The sequence below is a fragment of the Morone saxatilis genome, unplaced genomic scaffold (assembly GCF_004916995.1).
Source record: "Morone saxatilis isolate NCDOM2014 unplaced genomic scaffold, NCSU_SB_2.0 Contig23, whole genome shotgun sequence".
NCBI classification, from domain to species: domain Eukaryota; kingdom Metazoa; phylum Chordata; class Actinopteri; family Moronidae; genus Morone; species Morone saxatilis.
In genome coordinates this window covers 11,743,472-11,744,744 of record NW_023339796.1, presented here as the reverse complement: position 1 = coordinate 11,744,744, position 1,273 = coordinate 11,743,472, and the positions used below count along the sequence as shown (strand labels likewise).

Sequence of the window (1,273 nt, the reverse complement as noted above, 5' to 3'; positions counted from 1 at the left end):
TTGGGTGAACTGACCCTTTAAGAACTAAATCCCTTGGCCACCACCACTAAAAATGAGTGGAAATAGAGTGTTATTACACCAATTCTGCAAGCAGATCCATTAATGTTTGGCGCTCACACCCTCCTACACACAACCTCAGACGCCCTTTATACAGACAGACACAACACAACCACTAAACAAACACGCGAATCACTAAAAAGACCCCATTCGCAACTGCACGTCAACAGATTCTAGTGGGTTTTTTTAGCATGTGGACAAGCGCTGCAGCACTTAAGCATAAATATATTAATGTTACTCCGAGGGGGGCTCTGCTTTCTACTGCTAAAAGGAGTTTTTAAAAGCGGCCTGTTACAAATTGAGAATGTGTATGTAAGATCTGTGGAGAAAAAAACCACGGCTGTGTGTCTTTAGATGAGGAAATACAGACATCTGCTCACAGGCAGTGACAGCAGGAACAGCTGGACAGGAAGTCATGGTGTTAAGCTCCTCGCTCTCCCACACACACACACACACACACCAACACACACACACACAGTAGATTATCCTGAACCCAACTAGAATAGTGTATTTTAGAGAGGTTTAAGAGAGGCTATATCAACAGTTTCCGATTGAACATCAGCTCTGTTGTCATGAGGCTAACCACATTATTAGCAGTGTTGTGAAGCTTTACATTTGAGCTCCTTTGATGCCTTTGTTTTAAGCTGTAACTTGACCTATCTGTGAACAATAGTTTTTTTTTGAATTGTTAAGTTTAATTTACTACTACATTACTGTGTCAGTTCCCATGGGAATCTATTATCATTCTATTTTAACCCGACTCAATTTAACTCAATTTACCTACAGTAATTATGTTTTGTGTGATTCTAACTGGAATACATGAGTTTTATTCGACCTTGATCTAGTAGAAGCAAAACTGGGTCATTATAGTGGTTTCACAAGTGTCACATTATAATATACAATTTCCTTTTATCAAACAAAAGCCCACACAGGACTAAAAAAAGGAGACATCCATTCTGAAGTGCTGTGGGGAGACAAAAGTATTTCCTGTATCCCTCTCCTCCCTTTCCGTCCTGTCGCATTCCTGAGGCTGGGGGCCAGAACAGTGTCACAGAGGAGGAAGGATCAGCAGTTTCTTCCCACTTTAGGCCCTCTGGTGTCAAAACACACTGTGCTCTTAAATCAGCCGGCAATATCTTTAACCACATGGCATTTCCTTTGTTGCAGCTCAGCGCTTTTAATTATCCAGGGCTAAAACAAGACTAAGAATCTACAG

General features: G+C 41.2%; 1 protein-coding gene across 1 annotated transcript in view; it reads right to left on the bottom strand.

Moving 5' to 3' along the window:
• Positions 1 to 1,273, bottom strand: part of bcl2b (BCL2 apoptosis regulator b) — a 23,787-nt gene that overhangs the window by 3,198 nt on the left and 19,316 nt on the right. The window lies entirely within an intron of this gene.